We start from the raw sequence: 18883 nt of genomic DNA on the forward strand, positions 1-18883 counted from the left end.
TAAAAAGTTTGCGAGACATGATACAAAAAGCTGCATCTATAATAAAACAATAGCCACAATGCAGAAAATGCTCATGCCATGGAGACTTAAAAGTAAACAAAGATGCTTTCGGCTAAAGTGCTCCTTTGTGGACATAAACGTTTGGTTGGTTTGTCATGATGATTAGCCTTAAAGGGCCACTAAACACAAAATCTTTCTTTCATGATTCAGATAGAACATACAGATTTAAACAACATTACAATATACTTCTATTATTCATTTTGCTTCATTGTTTAGATATCCTTATTTGAAGAAAAAGCAATGCACATGGGTGAGCCAATCACACAAGGCTTCTATGTGCAGCAACCAATCAGCAGCTACTGAGCATATCTAGATATGCTTTTCAGCAAAGAATATCAAGAGAATAAAACAAATTAGATAATAGAAGTAAATTAGAAATATGTTTAAAATTGCATTCTCTTTCTAAATCATGAAAGGAAAAATGTGGGTTTCATGTCCCTTTAACTAAATATAGGAAGGCATACAAACGTATCCACCCATCAACAGCCATGTCTTGCACAGGAATAGCATGGGAGTGCAACAGGTATGCTGGGGTTAAACATATACTATAGCAATGACTTGATCAATTATTTTTTTACACTATAATGTCCTTCAAATTAGTCCCCAGCCTTAAATGCTACCAGAGGCTTCTCCCTTTACAAACATGTCATAGCCTTTAAAGATGGCCACTGCCACAAAGAAGAGACATTGAGCGTGTGCATTTTTGTTACAATGTTGTAGTTGATGTACAATGTTCATGGTAGTAGCCATCTTGGAATGGTTTTTGCCATATTTATAAAGGAGGAAGTCATTGATGAAAGCAATTTCAAAAGTGAATAACCAAAAGTAGGTAACTAGTAAAAGTAGGTAAGTAGGTAGCAATCAATACTGGCATCCAAAGAGGCTTCAACAACTGTTATTGGAAACTAAGGAGTTAAGAGTTCACTGCTGAATGTGTGATGCTGCCATTGGAGATGTAAACAAAGTTACATGAGTGCATTATTGACATTGAGAATTTAAAAACACTGCAGCCTATGCATTAGTGACATGGGAGTAAAAAAAAATGCTTTTTGTGCTTTACTGGCATGGGAGGTTTAAAAACTTGATATGTACATTACTGTCATTAAAGGGTAAAATGAATCACTACTATGTGGGCATTACTTGCATGGGGGGTAAAAACAATGCACTGCTGGGTGTGCATGACTAGTATAAAAACATTTGGGGAGGTTAAAGGGACATTGTAGTTAATATAATATGTAATAAGGCAATATATATATATATATATATATATATATATATATATATATATATATATATATATATAATAATAATAATAATAATAATAATAATAATAATAATAATAATAAGCAGGGGCATAAGCAGATACTACTGGGTTCCAGGGCTCCAGTCTGAAAAAGTAACATAGTAGTTAAGGTTAAAAGAAGACAGAAGTTCATATAGTTAAACCTATACAGATCCTACTTGATTTGTAATAAAGAAGTTCCAGTTGAGCTTAAATTAACACCATTTAAAAAGCTGACCCACTTAAAGTTATGGTAAATCCTAGCATTACAAAAATGCTAGGGTTTACCAGTGCTATACATAAAGGTGACTTTCTGCCATGAAGTATAAAACAAATGCAGGGTGAGAGAAAGTACATTTATTTGGCTGCAAGCCTCTGCCTAAACTAAACGCGTCGGGCTGCCCACAGCAATTTCAGCAAAAGTATTTTTTTTTTCCAATAAGGTGACATTTTAACCTCTTAGCCAATAATCGTTTAAGCCACATGGCTAAGAGGTGAAAAGTTCACCTTGTTGGAAAAAAAAGACATTTGCCGAGGGTGGCTGGAGGAACTCAGTTTAGGCAGAAGATGGCAACCAAATAAAGGTACTTTAAGGTCTGCATTTCTTTTTATATATTTAATGACAGAACATCAGCTTGTTCATAGCACTCACAAATCCTAGCGTTTATTAAACGCTAGAATTTACCATTACTTTAACACAAGCAATCATATTCCTGAATTTCGTTTGTAGCCAAAAATGTATCTAAGGTATTGGCAGTCTCTAACTCCTTAGGCAAGGAGTCCCAAAATGCTATTGCTCTTACAATGAAAAAACGTTTACGTTGCTGGAGATTAAATCTTATCACCTCCCAACCACCTTTTTTCTAGAGTCTCAAAGTCTAAATCCTCCATTCCTTTTATAAGTTTTGTGGCCCTTCTCTGAACTTTTTCTAATTCTGCAATGTCTTCTTTTGAAATTGGTCCCCAAAACTGCACTCCATATTCAAGGTGAGGTCTTACCTGGGATTTATATAGCCACAAAATGATGCTACACTTGCATCAATGCCTCTTTTAACACATGCTAGTATCTTATTAGCCTTAGAAGCCACTGCCTTGCATTACACACTCATTTTTAGCTTGCTTTTAATAAAGTATGCCTAAATCTCTTTCCTACTCTGTTTTGCTGAGTCAAGTCCAATTTAAATAATAGGTTGCTTATTTTTACTTCCAAAATGTAGAAACTTACATTTACCAATATTAAATCTCATTTGCCATTTACTCGCCCATTCTACCAAAGTTTGTAAATCCCCTTGCAAATCAATTACATCCTGCACTGACTTTACACAACTTTGTATCATCTGTAAATATATAGAAGTCTATTTAATCCTTCCTCTAAGTCATTAATAAAAATATTAAAAAGGCCCAGTAACGATCCTTGATTCCCTGGGGGACAAACTTTTCACCACCACTGCCTGCTAGAAAATATAGGGTTATTGCCTCAGAGCTAGCTTGACATATTGTAGTTCTGGCCCATTGTGCTTCTTTTCTGTGAGGTCTCTGCTGCTTTTTTTCCAAATGCTGTCTCCTCTGGGAAGCAGCATACTGTAACCCCATGTTCTGCACAGTGTGTTGTTAAAGGGACAGTAAAGACAAAATTAAACTTAAATCGATTAGAGCATTAAATGTTAAACAACTTTCCAATTTACTGCTATAATTAATTTTTTCTTGGTGTCCGCTGTTAAACAGTAATCATAGGTGAGCTCAGGAGCGTGCACGTGTATTAAGCCATCTGGCAGCAGTGTTTGCAACAATGTTTAAAGCAATGTTATACATATTTGTAAGCACTGCTGCCATAAAATGCTATAGATCTGTGCACACTTTTAAGCTTCTATTAGACTTACTAGGTTTACTCTTTAAGAAAGGATACCAAGAAAACAAAGCACATCTGAGAATAGAAGTAATTTGGAAAGTTACAGTTGTAATCAAAATTATTCAACTCCCATTGCAAATTAGGTTTATTGCCAAAATTTACAGACTCAGCTGTTTGCAATGGACAAATCAAACAAAAGCAATTGAAATAGATCAACACAACGAATACTTCAAGTGGTTTCCCAAACTTCAACTGAAAATGCAACTTTGAATAATTTTGAGACTGCAGAATTTATTAAATGCCCTGAATAGAATCCCTCACAGCACAAATATGTAAAACAGGTGTTGTCCCAAGCATACCTGATGCAACTAATCAAGGGCTTCATTAGTGGCACCAGGTGGGCTTAAGCTAGAATACATGAAATACCTGAACTGGCTAGAGGTTTGTTTAGTGTCACGTTTGACTGCAAGTTAGCATTATGGCTAAGTCAAAAGAATGGTCCAAAAAGTTAAGAGAAGAGATCACCCTTCACAAACAAGGAACATGATACAAAAAGATAGCAAAGACACTAACGTCTAGATTACGAGTTCTGCGTTAGCCTTAAAAAGCGGCGTTAAGGGGCCCTAACGCTGCTTTTTAACGCCCGCTGGTATTACGAGTTTGGCAGGTAAAGGTGTACCACTCACTTTTCTTTTGCGACTTTTGGCTACCGCAAATCCCCTTACTTCAATTGCGTATCCTATCTTTTTAATGGGATTTTCCTAACGCTGGTATTACAAGTCTTGGAAGAAGTGAGCGGTGGACCCTCTCCTGTCAAGACTTCTACCGCATTTAAAGGGACAGTCTAGTATAAATTAAACTTTCATTATTCAGATAAGACTTTTAATTTTAATCAACTTTCCAATTTACTTTTATCATCAAATTTGCTTTTTTCTCTTGGTATTCTTAGTTTAAACTAAACCTAGGTAGGCTCATATGCTAATTTCTAAGCCTTTGAGGGCTGCCTCTTATCACATGCTTTTTAAATCTCTTTTCAGCACAAAGATACAGAAAGTACACGTGGGCCATATAGATAACACTGTGTTCAGGCACAGAAAGTTATTTAAGATCTAGCACAATACAATGCTAAATTTAAGACAATAGATAATAAACAGTCACAGTCATGTGATCAGGGGGCTGGAAGAAGGTTCCTAGATACAAGGTAATCACAGAGGTAAAAAGTATATTAATATAACTGTGTTGGTTATGCAAAACTGGGCAATAGGTAATAAAGGGATTATCTATCTTTTAAAACAATAACAATTCTATGGTAGACTGTCCATTTAAATGTCAGTAGTTAAGAGCTTTATGGGCTAACGCCGGAACATAAAGCTCTTAACTAAAGTGCTACAAAGTACACTAACACCCATAAACTACCTATGAACCCCTAAACCGAGGCCCCCCCACATCGCAAACACTATAATAAAAAAATGTAACCCCTAATCTGCCGACCGGACATCGCTGCCACTATATTAAATGTATTAACCCCTAAATCGCCGCACTCCCGCCTCGCAAACACTATAAATTTTTTTATTAACCCCTAATCTGCTGTCCCTAACATCACCGCCACCTACCTACAATTATTAACCCCTAATCTGCTGCCCCCAACGTCGCCGCTACTATATTAATTGTATTAACCCCTAAACCTAATTCTAGTTTAGTTAATTTAATTGTATTTAATTGTAGGTAGTTTAGCTAATTAATTTAATTATAGAGTAGTGTTAGGTGTAATTGTAACTTAGGTTAGGGTTTATTTTACAGGTACTTTTGTATTTATTTTAGCTAGGTAGTTATTAAATAGTTAATACATATTTAATAACTTTTCTACCTAGTTAAAATAAATACAAAGTTGCCTGTTAAATAAAAATAAATCCTAAAATAGCTATAATGTAATTATTATTTATATTGTAGCTATCTTATGGTTTATTTTATAGGTAAGTATTTAGTTTTAAATAGGAATAATTTATTTAATTATAGTAATTTTATTTAGATTTATTTAAAATAGATTTAAGTTAGGGGGGTGTTAGGGTTAGACTTAGGTTTAGGGGTTAATACATTTAATATAGTAGCGGCGACGTTGGGGGCAGCAGATTAGGGGTTAATAATTGTAGGTAAGTGGCAGGGACGTTGGGGGCGGAAGATTAGGGGTTAATAAATATAATGTAGGTGTCTTCGGTGTTTGGGGCAGAAGATTAGGGGTTCATAGGTATAATGTAGGTGGCGGCGGTGTCCGGAGCGGCAGATTAGGGGTTAATATTATAATGCAGGTGGCGACGAGATTAGGGGTTAATAAGTGTAAGGTTAGGGGTGTTTAGACTCGGGGTTCATGTTAGGGTGTTAGGTGTAGACATAAAAAGTATTTCCCCATAGGAAATAATGGAGCTGCGTTAGAAGCTGGACGCTGCTTTTTTGCAGGTGTTAGGTTTTATTTCATCCGTCTCAACCCCATTGTTTCCTATGGGGAAATCGTGCACAAGCACGTTTTTAGCCAGCTTACCGCTACCGTAGCAATGCTGGTATTACAGTGAGAAGTGGAGCTAAATTTGCTCAACGCTCACTTTTCTGAAGCTAACGCAGCCATTCAGAAAACTTGTAATACCAGCGTTGTTTAAAGTCAGCGCTGGAAAAAAATGGAGCGTTAGCACCGCAAGTCTTACCGAAAAAAAAACTTGTAATCTAGCCATAAATGTTCCTAGAGACACCGTTGGAAGCATAATTCGCAAGTTCAAAGTTGAAGGAACAGTGGTTACATTACCTGGATGAAGCAGAAAAAGGAAGCTTCCAATGGCTGCAACCAGATTTCTGAGAAGGCAGAGAAAAACCCTTGAGTGACTGCAAATCACCTGCAGCAAGACGTGGTGGCAACAGGCAATGAGGTTTCAGTTTGCACAGTAAGGCTCTGTCACCCTCTAGTTTTAAATTAAGTTTGTTAAACACAACTGCTGAGTATGTTTTCATATAACTTTAAATAATATGTATATGAATATGGGTTTTGTAAGCAAAGATTTTTAGATAGGATTTTATAGAAGTAAAAACCTACAAAGTAAATGTCCGCTGAGTTAATATATATCAATGGTTGAATAAAGCAAATACAACTTACACTGTAATGCAGAAAACATATTGGGAATATATACACCAAAGAGGTAAGTATAAGTATTGACTGAGTAGTAATATTGCCCCAAGAGGTATTCAGTGGAATTGCAGGAACAAGCTTGCACAGAGCAAACTGTGAAACAGATCATTACAGAAGACAGATGCAGCTGCTTAGCAATTAGGATGTAAATGGACAGAAACAAGTAATGTCTTTAGTATTCACAGAGTAAATGATTATGATGAGTTGCTATAGTAATGACAATACCACACTTGAACAAGTAATGCCTTTTGTGTAGTAGCTAGCAGACGTTGCGGTAGGTATGCAGATTAACAGCTGACAAGATGTGAGCACAAGCACAAGAGTGAAACACAATCCAAAAGTAAATTAGTAACAATGTTTCCTTGAAAGTTGAACAAACACTAGTAAACAGGTAGTACTTGCAATGATACTTCCAGCATGCGAATAGCATCCGAAGCTAGAGAGAAGTAGATACACAGGCAGAGAGATCTGTAGTCTGAGTAGAAAGTGAATCAATAATCAAGCAACCTAGATAGGTGCACCTGTTTTTCATTGGAAATAGTAAGGTTTAATCCATGTTAAAGGGTCAGGAGGAAAGTATAAGTTAAAGGGGTAGAGGAAAATATATGACAGTACCCCTCCTCAAGGAGGCCCTCCGGGCTTACTAGGATGAGCCAAATTAAACCTTTTCAACAACCGAGGAGCATTGAGGTCAGAAGCAGCAATACATGAGTCATTCTCTTCATAACCTTACCATCTGACTAGGTATTGAAGTTGATGATATCGAAGTCTGGAATAAAGAATCTGTGCTACTTCATATTCTTTTTGTCTATCAATAAGTACTGGAGGAGGTGGAGGAGACACACACAATCAGGGAAAGGATTGTCTTTAAAAGGCTTAATCAGAGAGACTTGAAAAGTAGAAAGGATACGATATGTTGGTGGTAATTAGAGTTTAACTGCGTTAGCATTAATGATCTTTGTTATTTATAAGGGTCCGATGTAGAGAGAACTCAATTTCCTTGAAGGAGTATTCAATCTAAAATTCTTAGTAGAGAGCCAAACCTGATCCCTACCTTATAGTTAGGAGGAGCAAGTTTGCGTAAATCATAATAAGGCTTCTGTTTAAGTTCAGCTGCTTTGATATTATTATGTAGGATACTTAACCCTTCTTGATTAGTTTGTAAAGTATCGGTAACTGCAGGAAAGTTGGATGAGGAGAGAGATAGAAATTGAAAAGTTGGATGGTATCCATAGTTGGCATAAAATGGTGTACATTTAGTTTTTTAACTAATGGTATTGTTGTAGGCAAATTCCGCAAGTGGTAAGAGATCGATCCAGTTGTCCTGTAGATGTGTTGTGAAACAACAAAGATATTGCTCCAGCCACTGGTTTGTCTCTTCTGATAAGCCATTAGTATGAGGGTAATAAGCACTGCTCAATTTCAATTCGACTGAAAGAGTTCTACATAACTCCTTCCAGAAATTGGAAGTGAACTGTACTCCTTTGTCAGTAGTGAGGCTTGTGGGTAGACCGTGTAACTTGACAATATTGTTAATAAAAAATTCAGATGACTTAGGTGCAGAAGGAGTCCCCTTGGCTGGAAGATAACGTGCCATCTTTGTTAATTGATCAACAACCACTAAAATAGTAAGCACTATGTGGAGGTAATGCCTATGATTCTTTCTTGCTAAAGACATCTTGAAATTCATTGTTTTGAGGAGGAAAGTAGAAATACTGAGCTGTAATAATGGATTGTGTTGAAAACAAGTGTTAGTGCAATAATTGGATTTAAATTCTAAATGCATATCACTCCAAGAAATTGTAGGGGAGTGTATTTGTAACTAAGGAATTCCTAGAACAGTGAATACAAAGGTGAAGGTATAACTTAAAGATATAAACTCCATGAGGCCCATTTATCAAGCTCTAAAGACCGCTGCTCCATAACCCTGTCCGCCTACTCTTGATGAGGCGGACCATACTTGATCGGGTTGTATTGTGGCGATTCCTATCGGGTTGATTGACACCTCCCTGCTGGCGGCCCATTGGTCACGAGTCTGCAGGGGGTGGCGCTGCACCAGCAGCTCACAAGAGCTGAATACAGAGCAATGCTGAATATGGAGAGTGTATTGCTCTCTGCATTCAATGATGTCTGTCGGACCTGATCTGCATTGTCAGATCAGGTCCAACAGACATATGATAATCCAGCCTCCATATGTCCTTCATGAGTAGAGATTTGTATGGGTATGGTTTCATGGGTAATTGATCTAAAACTCTTATGGTAATAGGATTGCATTTTGCTTTACAAGGTATTTTATTCTTAGTAACCAGAGATGAGTCGTTGAAATTTCCACAGGCACCAGAATCTATAATAGCATCAGCTTGTAAGTGAGTGTGGTCCCACTGTAGAGTTAAAGGTAATATGCAGTTAGAAGAAGATTTAACTTGGAGAGATAAACAATTTTTTGAGGAATATTTCTTTCCGGACGTAGACTTCTTTAAAGATGGGCAATTCTTCACAATATGTTCTTTTTTTGCACAATATAAACACAAGTTTAAATTCTTCCTTCTAATTTTTTATTTTAGGCTTAAAGGGACACTGAACCCAATTCTTTTCTTTCGTGATTCAGATAGAGCATGACATTTTAAGCAACTTTCTAATTTATTCCTATTATCACATTTTCTTCATTCTCTTGGTATCTTTATTTGAAATGCAAGAATGTAAGCTTAAATGCCGGCCCATTTTTATTAAACAACCTGGGTTGTTCTTGCTGATTGGATAAATTCATCCACCAATAAAAAAGTGCTGTCCATAGGTCTGAACCAAAAAAAAGCTTAGATGCCTTCTTTTTCAAATAAAGATAGCAAGAGAACGAAGAAAAATTGATAATAGGAGTAAATTAGAAAGTTGCTTAAAATTGCATGCTCTATCTGAATCACAAAAGAAAAAATTTGGGTTAAGTGTCACTTTAAAGGACCTCTAATGACTCTTATTTCCATAGGTTCTGAGAGAGTATTGGTAAGGGTTGGAACAGAATCAGTGCTTTGAGATTTCTTGTGAAGATTTTCCGTATGAGCTCGCTATGCTCTTCTTTCCCTTAACCTTCTGTCAATAGAAATGCTTAGTTTCAGTTATTGTTCCTAAGTGCCAGGTAATTCTATGCATGATAATTCATATTTCAAAGCTTCAGATAAACCTAAACGGAATTGATTCCTGAGAATACCATCTGTTAAACTCCACTATGAAATCTTCAACAGGTTTTTTGCCTTGCCTGAGGTTTCTTAATACATTTTCTGCAGTTAGCTGGGTGTTTGTGTCAACATAGATGGAAGACATAGTGGTAAAAAAAAAAAAATCGATCAAGTGAATTCAGAATAGGATCATCAGTCTCTTGAAATGTATTAGTCCAGGTTCTAGGTTCTCCCTGGAGATAAGAAATGACTGTAATTACTTTTTTTCTGTCTGAGGAGTAAGTCCTGGGTTTTAAAGTAAGCATTAAAGTGATGGTCAATACTATGCAACGTGACATGCATAAATCCCATTGATATGTCTATACTAGTTGAAATGCTAGTTTATTTTTTTATTTTATACTTGCTATTTCTTAGTTTTTTTATAGTATTATCTTGACCCGTTATGCTATAGAACTCCATCCCATGATATTGTGCTTGTTCTTCTCTGTGACTTGTGCAAAGGTTCCACTCGCTGTATACCTCACTCTCTAAGGGCGCTCCCGATATTGATATCAAATAGCTCATGCGCAAATTAATAACATCATTAGTTAGAAATGTTAATAAACCTTTCTTTGGAAATCATTTTTAACGTTCCCATTAAGACTTAGAATAAAAATAAGATACAGGAATACTTACTGGTTTTAAACCAGGGAAACAATGAATCGATGTGTCGAAAATGATTCAATGTTTACTCTGGCGTAGCCAGACATTTGCGATTCTGAGACCTACGCATGCGCTAAACAATTGTGCATGCGCATAGTATATGACTCCCTGCTTCTTCTTGATTTGCTCGCCGTAATGAAAAATGTTTGCGCATGCGCATAAGAAACAGATACGATAGTTGCGTTGCATCATGACAAACATAAACAAGCCCGTAGACACGTATTTTGATTGGACGCTAGTGAGGAATAGATTTCTTCTAGCAAGGGAGGCCGGTGGTGGAGCGCAACCAGGGTCGGCTCCAGAATGAATGAAATTTTTTTTTGTGCTATGCAGTGCACTAAAACAGAGCGATTAAACTTGAGACCCCCAGTTCAATAGCTCCTTAAAAACAATTCACCCCTTATTCACCATGATCCAAAACCGTTAAACTCATTCTCAAATCTCAATCATGTCCCATAAACAGCCATGCACCCCAAACCCCCCAATGCAATTAACCCCTTTGTTTGCAATAGCAGAGAGGATACTAAGTTTTCTGGTACTGGTAATTTTGTAGATTAGATTTAGCTATACCTGTTTCGCAATAACTAACAGATATCAGGCTACCTAATACAACTTATGTACTGTGAACCTATAAGAAAATGATTGTATCATATAAATATAAGTCTAGAAATTGCTACCGGCTTCAATCAAAGCATTTTTACATTCCCTTTAAAGGGATGTGTCTCCAAAAAATGTTCAGGAGGACTAACTATTGGCTCAGGAGGGTCATGTGAACCCTGTTTGCCAGTAGTTTATTTGTAATAATAGCTTTTAAATTTTGGTTTTCATTCTGTAGATCCTGAAAACCTTGTGAGTAGTGATGTCCCGAATAGTTCGCCGGCGAATAGTTCCCGGTAAACATAGCTTGTTCGCGTTCGCCCCAGCTGGCGAACATATGCGATGTTCGGTCTGCCCCCTATTCGTCATCAATGAGTAAACTTTGACCCTGTACCTCACAGTCAGCAGACACATTCCAGCAGACCCTCCCTCCCAGACCCTCCCACCTCCTGGACAACATCCATTTTAGATTAATTCGGAAGCTGCATTCTTAGTGAGAGGAGGGACAGTGTAGCTGCTGCTGATTTAATAGGGAAATCGATAGCTAGGCTAGTGTATTCAGTGTCCACTACAGTCCTGAAGGACACATCTGATCTCTGCTGTAAGGACAGCACCCCAAAAAACCCTTTTTAGGGCTAGAACATCAGTCTGCTTTTTTTTTTTTTTTTCCTGTGTAATCTAATTGCAGTTGCCTGCCTGCCAGCGTGTGTGTCAGGCTCACAGCATATACAGTGCCCACTTGCCCAGTGCCACCACTCATATCTGGTGTAACAGTAGTGTACATTTAAAAAAAAAAAAAAACACTTTTTTGACTGTAAAATAATAGCAGTCAGTTTCCTTCACACGTGTGCATTTCAGGGCCTGCCAGGGCACAGTGTCACACCAGTGCAACTCATATCTGGTGTAACAGTAGTGTACATTAACCCCTTAATGACCATAGCACTTTTCCATTTTCTGTCCGTTTGGGACCAGGGCTATTTTTACATTTCTGCGGTGTTTGAGTTTAGCTGTAATTTTCCTCTTGCTCGTTTACTGTACCCACACATATTATATACCGTTTTTCTCGCCATTAAATGGACTTTCTAAAGATACCATTATTTTCATCATATCCTATAATTTACTATAAAAATTTTTTATAAAATAAGAGGAAAAAATGGGAAAAAAAAACACTTTTTCTAACTTTGACCCCCAAAATCTGTTACTCATCTACAACCACCAAAAACACCCATGCTAAATAGTTTCTAAATTTTGTCCTGAGTTTAGAAATACCCAATGTTTACATGTTCTTTGCAAGTTATAGGGCCATAAATACAAGTAGCACTTTGCTGTTTCCAAAATTAGCCCTAGTTACATTGGAACACTAATATCTGTCAGGAATCCCTGAATAGCCATTGACATGTATATATATTTTTTTTAGAAGACCTCCCAAAGTATTGATCTAGGCCCATTTTGGTATATTTCAAGCCACCATTTCACCACCAAATGCGATCAAATAAAAAAAATTGTTCACTTTTTCACAAACTTTAGGTTTCTCACTGAAATTATTTACAAATAGCTTGTGCAATTATGGCATAAATGGTTGTACATTTTTCTCTGGGATCCCTTTGTTCAGAAATAGCAGACATATATGGCTTTGACGTTGCTTTTTGATAATTAGAAGGCCGCTAAATGCCACTGCGCACCACACTTGTATTATGTCCAGCAGTGAAGGGGCTAATTAGGGAGCTTTTTGGGGTAATTTTAGCTTTAGTGTAGTGTAGTAGACAACCCAAAGTATTGATCTAGGCCCATCTTGGTATATTTCATGCCACCATTTCACCTCCAAATGCGATCAAATAAAAAAAAAAAACGTTCCATTTTTCCAAATTTTAGGTTTCTCACTGAAATCATTTACAAACATTTTGTGCAATTATGGCACAAATGGTTGTAAATGCTTCTCTGGGATCCCCTTTTTTCAGAAATAGAAGACATATATGGCTTTGGCATTGCTTTTTGGTAATTAGAAGGCCGCTAAATGCCGCTGCGCACCACACGTGTATTATGCTCAGCAGTGCAGGGGTTAATTAGGGAGCTTGTAGGGTTAATTTTAGCTTTAGTGTAGTTTAGTAGACAACCCCAAGTATTGATCTAGGCCCATTTTGGTATATTTCATGCCACCATTTCACCGCCAAATGCGATCAAATTAAAAAAAAATAGTCAACTTTTTCACAAACTTTAGGTTTCTCACTGAAATTATTTACAAACAGCTTGTGCAATTATGGCACAAATGGTTGTAAATGCTTCTCTGGGATCCCCTTTGTTCAGAAATAGCAGATATATATGGCTTTGGCGTTGCTTTTTGGTAGTTAGAAGGCCACTAAATGCAACTGCGCACAATACATGAATTATGCCCAGCAGTGAAGGGGTTAATTAGGTAGCTTGTAGGGAGCTTGCAGGGTTAATTTTAGCTTTAATGTAGAGATCAGCTTCCCACCTGACACATCAGACCCCCTGATCCCTCCCAAAGAGCTCTCTTCCCTCCCCCACCCCACAATTGTCCCCGTCATCTTAAGTACTGGCAGAAAGTCTGCCAGTACTAAAATAAAAGGTATCTTTTTTATATATATATATATATATATATATTTTTTTAGCATATTTATATATGCTGTTGTGTAGGATCCCCCCCTTAGCCCCCAACCTCCCTGATCCCCCCCAAAACAGCTTCCTAACCCTCCCCCTCTGCCAGTACCCAGTTTGCAAATAAAATGTTTTTTTGTTTTTTTTAATTTAAGTTTTCTGTAGTGTAGCTTCCCCCCCAAGACCAATCCCCCACCCGCTCCCAGATCACTTAGTACTAAATATTTTGCACCCCTTTCTCCCACTTATAAAAACATTTTTTTCTGTAGTGTTCTGAAAAAAGAAGAGGAACAGAGGCGCCAAGCATGGCCTAGTAACGTCAAAACACCAGAGCACACAGGACCAACAGATAGAATATACTCACAAGTGAGGCACACCCTTGTGGTGCTATTGTAGCAGACTGGAACTATAAACGTGGTCCAGCTCTCGTCACTACCAATTAGAAATCCCTGGCGGTGCTTCGCCTCTTGTAAGTGCAACTTTTAAATATTCTATCCTCCTGGCCTAAACAGTACTGGGCTATGTTTTTGCCTTGTTTTATTCCAGGATTCAACCAATAGGCCATCCAAAGGATCATCTGGTTTCGGATTTCTAATTGGAAGTGATGTGAGCTGGACCACGTTTATAGTTCCAGTCTGCTACAATAGCACCACAAGGGTGCGCCTCACTTGTGAGTATATTCTATCTGTTGGTCCTGTGTGCTCTGGTGTTTTGACGTTACTAGGCCATGCTTGGCGCCTCTGTTCCTCTTTTTTCAGACCACGTTACCACAGGATGACCGTCCTATGACAGACAGCTGCCTCTATCCTTGTTGTTTTTTCAAGATCTGTTGTGGACTTTGTGTGATATCTGCATACACTCATATGCCCATTTCTACTCATTTGGGTTTGATTTTTTTGATTGTATCATTGTTAACAGTCTTAGTTACACTTATATGTTTTGTTTTGTTGCTGTAGATGTTATATACTAGATAGCGACCCCTTAGAGTGTGGTGTGTACTGTGTGCACACCACCCTCTCTATTTCTTGTTTTTCTGTAGTGTAGCGGTTCCCACCCGCTCCCTCCCCATGCACGCGCCCGCCCGCCTCCCGTGCATGCGTGCGCGCCCCCGGCGATCCCGCCCCCTCTCTGACAAGGACCGCATCGATGGCCGCCCACCCGCCCCCCACTTCAGCTCCCACCCACAAACGAATGCGGCCATCGATGCCCGGTGCAGAGAGGGCCACAGAGTGGCTCTCGCTGCACCGGAGGGGTAAAATTTGTTATTGCAGGATGCCTCGATACCGAGGCATCCTGCAATAACCGGAAAGCAGCTGGAAGCGATCAGGATCGCTTCCAGCTGCTTTCCAAACCGAGGACGTACGCCATACGTCCTCAGGCGTTAACTGTATTTTTTCTGAGGACGTATGGCGTACGTCCTCGGTCATTAAGGGGTTAAAAAAAACTAGAAATTTGACTGTGAAATAATAGCAGTCAGTTTCTTTCACACGTGTGCGTTTCAGGGCCTGCCAGGGCACAGTGTCACACCAGTGCAACTCATATCTGGTGTAACAGTAGTGTACATTAAAAAAAAACTAGAAATTTGACTGTGAAATAATAGCAGTCAGTTTCCTTCACACGTGTGCGTTTCAGGGCCTGCCAGGGCACAATGTCACACCAGTGCAACTCATATCTGGTGTAACAGTAGTGTACATTAAAAAAAACTAGAAATTTGACTGTGAAATAATAGCAGTCAGTTTCCTTCACACGTGTGCGTTTCAGGGCCTGCCAGGGCACAGTGTCACACCAGTGCAACTCATATCTGGTGTAACAGTAGTGTACATTTAAAAAAAAAAAAAAAAATTTGACTGTAATAGATTGAATAGCAGTTAGTTGTCTGCAAGCGTGTGTGTCAGGCTTACAGCATCTACTCTGCCAACTTCTGCCAGTGCCACTCATATCTGGCGTCACAGTAGCTTGCACGCATAGTACCACTAATCGAAAAAAAAATGACAGGCAGAGGCAGGCCACCCCGCAGGGGCCGTCGTGGTCATGGTGCTGTGATTCTCTTTGGCCCTAGAATAATGCCCAGTGTTCAGAGGCCACATACCCTGAACTCGAAAAGTTCTGAGGACATAGTTGACTGGCTAACACAGGACCCCCAATCTTCTACAGCTTCCGCTCGGAACCTTGACGCACCATCCTCCTCCAGCTTAGCTTCGGGCACCTCTCAAGTTACCACTCGCCCGCCTGCCGCCACCACCAACACTAACACCACAGCCACTTCACTTGATCTGTCAGAGGAGTTATTTACACATCAGTTGGAAGAAATGAGTGATGCGCAACCATTATTGCCAGAGGATGTAGATAACAGGGATATGTCTCAGTCAGTCAGCATTACACACATGGACGTACGGTGTGATGAGATGATGATGATGATGTTGTACCCGCTGTTGCTTCCTTTGCTGAGTTGTCAGATACAAGTGAAGCGGTTGATGATGACGATGCGTCCGTGGATGTCACGTGGGTGCCCTCTAGAAGAGAAGAAGAACAGGGGGAAAGTTCAGATGGGGAGACAGAGAGGAGACTAGTTGGAAGCAGGGGGAGGTCGTCGCAAGGAGCTAGTGGCACAGTCAGACAGCATGCATCGGCACCCGGGGTCAGCCAGACAGCACGCCAATCAACGCATGCTGTTGCCACCACCAGAATGCCGTCATTGCAGAGCTCAGCAGTGTGGCATTTTTTTTGTGTGTCTGCCTCTGACAACAGCGATGCCATTTGCAACCTGTGCCAAAAGAAACTGAGTCGTGGGAAGTCCAACACCCACCTAGGTACAACTGCTTTGCGAAGGCACATCACAAACGCCTATGGGATCAACACATGAGTAAAAGCAGCACACAAACTCAAAGCCGCCATCCTCCTCCTGGTCCAGCATCTTTAGCCACGTCAACCACTGCTGTCCTCCTTGCCCCCTCTCAACCGTCCGCCACTCCCTCTCTCGCCTTGAGCAGTTCCTGCTCATCTGCCCACAGTCAGGTGTCTGTCAAGGACATGTTTCAGCGTAAGAAGCCAATGTCACAAAGTTACCCCCTTGCCCGGCATCTGACAGCTGGCTTGTCTGAACTCTTAGCCCGCCAGCTTTTACCATACAAGCTGGTGGAGTCTGAGGCGTTCCAAAAATTTGTAGCTATTGGGACACCACAGTGGAAGGTACCCGGCCGAAATATCTTTGCACAAAAGGCAATCCCCAACCTGTACTCGATTGTGCAAAAGGAAGTAATGGCATGTCTGGCACACAGTGTTGGGGCAAGGGTCCATCTGACCACTGATATCTGGTCTGCAAAGCATGGTCAGGGCAGGTATATCACCTACACTGCACATTGGGTAAATCTGCTGACGGCTGCCAAGCATGGAATGCGTGGCTCTGCAGAGGAGTTGGTGACACAGCCACGACTTGCAGGCAGGCCTGCTGCCACCTCCTCTACTCCTCCTACTCCATCCTCTTCCATAACCTCCTCAGCTGAGTCCTCTTCTGCTGCTGCGTCTTTCTCTACATCAACGGCACCCCCCCAGATCCCCAGGTACTATTCCACATCCCGGATACGGCAGTGTCATGCCATCTTGGGGTCGACTTGCCTGAAAGCAGAGAGTCACACAGGACCAGCACTCCTGTCCGCCCTGAACACACAGGTGGATCAGTGGCTGACTCCGCACCAAATGGCGATGGAGATTGGCAAAGTGGTTTGTGACAACGGAAGAAATTTGTTGGCGGCATTGAATTTGGGCAAGTTGACACATGTGCCGTGCATGGCACATGTGTGTAATCTGATCGTACAACGCTTTGTGCATAAGTACCCAGGCTTACAGGACATCCTGAAGCAGGCCAGGAAGGTGTGTGGCCATTTCAGGCGTTCCTACATGGCCATGGCGCACTTTTCAGATATCCAGTGGCGAAACAACATGCCAGTGAGGCGCTTGATTTGCGACAGCCCGACACGTTGGAATTCAACACTCCTAATGTTCGACCGCCTGCTCCAACAAGAAAAAGACGTTAACAACTATTTGTATGACCGGGGTGCTGGGACAGCCTCTGCGGAGCTGGGAATTTTTTTGCCACGTTACTGGATGCTCATGCGCAATGCCTGTAGGCTCATGTGTCCTTTTGAGGAGGTGACAAACCTAGTCAGTCACACCGAAGGCACCATCAGCGACATCATACCATTTGTTTTCTTCCTGGAGCGTGCCCTGCGAAGAGTGCTGGATCAGGCTGTAGATGAGCATGAAGAGGAAGAGTTGTTGTCACCATCACCACCAGAAACAGCCTTATCAGCATCGCTTGCTGGACCTGCGGCAACGCTGGAAGAGGATTGTGAGGAAGAGGAGTGAGAGGAGGAATGTGGCTTTGAGGAGGAGGAAGACCAACCACAACAGGCATCCCAGGGTGCTCGTTGTCACCTATCTGGTACCCGTGGTGTTGTATGTGTCTGGGGGGGAAGAACATACCTTCAGTGAGATCACTGAGGACAAGGAATGGGACATGAGTAGCTCGGCATCCAACCTTGTGCAAATGGGGTCTTTCATGCCGTCGTGCCTCTTGAGGGACCCTCGTATAAAAAGGCTGAAGGAGAACAACCTGTACTGGGTGTCCACGCTACTAGACCCCCCGGTATAAGCAGAAAGTGCCTGAAATGTTACCGAATTACCGCAAGTCGGAAAGGATGCAGCAGTTCCAAAATAAATGAAAAAGTATGCTTTACACAGCGTATAAGGGTGATGTCACAGCACAACGGGAATCTAACAGGGGAAGAGTTGAAAGTAATCCTCCTCCTCCCACGACCACGCCGGCAAGGACAGGACGCTTTACAGACGTGTTGTTGTTGATGGAGGACATGCAGAGCTTTTTAAGTCCTACGCATCGCCACAGCCCTTCGGGGTCCACCCTCAGAGAATGACTTGACCGACAGGTAGCAGACTACCTTGCCTTAACTGCAGATCTCGACACTCTGAGGAGCGATGAACCCCTTGACTACTGGGTGTGCAGGCTTGACCTGTGGCCTGAGCTATCCCAATTTGCGATAGAACTTCTGGCCTGCCCCGCTTCAAGTGTCCTGTCAGAAAGGACCTTCAGTGCAGCAGGAGGTATTGTCACTGAGAAGAGAAGTCGCCTAGGTCAAAAAAGTCTAGATTACCTCACCTTTATTAAGATGAATGAGGGATGGATCCCGAAGCGACTGACAGTGGGCGATACATTTGACTAAAAAAGGCCTGATGAGATGAGCTGCCTTGGGCTAAAAATGGTCCACACGCTGCTGTATTTTATCTCTGAATGCCGGATTGCGTGACTTATCCGCCACCAACTAGGGTTCAAGCCGCAATATTTTAGGGCACTTTCTGCCTGGGAAACAAACATCAATTTTTCTGGCCACTGCTACAGCAGCGGCTGCAACAATACCTCA

The 18883-nt window shown here is 40.7% G+C and overlaps 1 protein-coding gene across 3 annotated transcripts in view; it reads right to left on the reverse strand.

The window, feature by feature from the left end:
• LOC128645279 (sterol 26-hydroxylase, mitochondrial) overlaps nt 1-18883 on the reverse strand; it is a 199369-nt gene that overhangs the window by 139354 nt on the left and 41132 nt on the right. The gene's annotated exons all lie outside the window — the stretch shown is intronic.

The sequence above is a fragment of the Bombina bombina genome, chromosome 1 (assembly GCF_027579735.1).
Source record: "Bombina bombina isolate aBomBom1 chromosome 1, aBomBom1.pri, whole genome shotgun sequence".
Lineage (NCBI taxonomy): Eukaryota > Metazoa > Chordata > Amphibia > Anura > Bombinatoridae > Bombina > Bombina bombina.